Genomic DNA, 554 nt, shown 5'->3' on the forward strand with positions numbered 1-554 from the left:
GGGGGGGGGGGGGGGGGGGGGGGGGGGGGGGGGGGGGGGGGGGGGAGTTAATCTTGTCAGCACCTGGCTGGAATTGCCAAAGAGCCACACCCAGCTTGAGGTGACCAGCCCTTCCTCAGCCCTGAAAGGCTCAGGCCAGTCTTGGTCTCCTTGTCTCAGTCGCCATGCCTCCTGCCTCTGTCAATATTGTTCCTTATTGGCTCCCTGTGGGCACTTCAGCTGACCACTCCCCCTCTACCAGCAGAAACCTGGATAAAACCTTGTCTCTGTTTGCTGTCACCAAAGTCACAGCTTTTGGAAGAATGTCTGAACTGGACACAGTGGCCATATCCACTTCTAGGCTCATTTATAGCTCATTGCTCAAATGAATTCAAGACTCATTTATAGGCTCATTTACAGTTACACCATTCTCTAAGACGAAGATTTTATAAGTGAGGTACGGATATCACAAATGGTATGAGAGAGGGTTTTAAATGACATAAAAATATATTTTAATTTTAGCAAGCTTATTTCAATGTATGTAAAAAATATATATATTATATATAATATTATAT

This window comes from Panthera uncia, chromosome F1, assembly GCF_023721935.1.
Source record: "Panthera uncia isolate 11264 chromosome F1, Puncia_PCG_1.0, whole genome shotgun sequence".
NCBI lineage: Eukaryota > Metazoa > Chordata > Mammalia > Carnivora > Felidae > Panthera > Panthera uncia.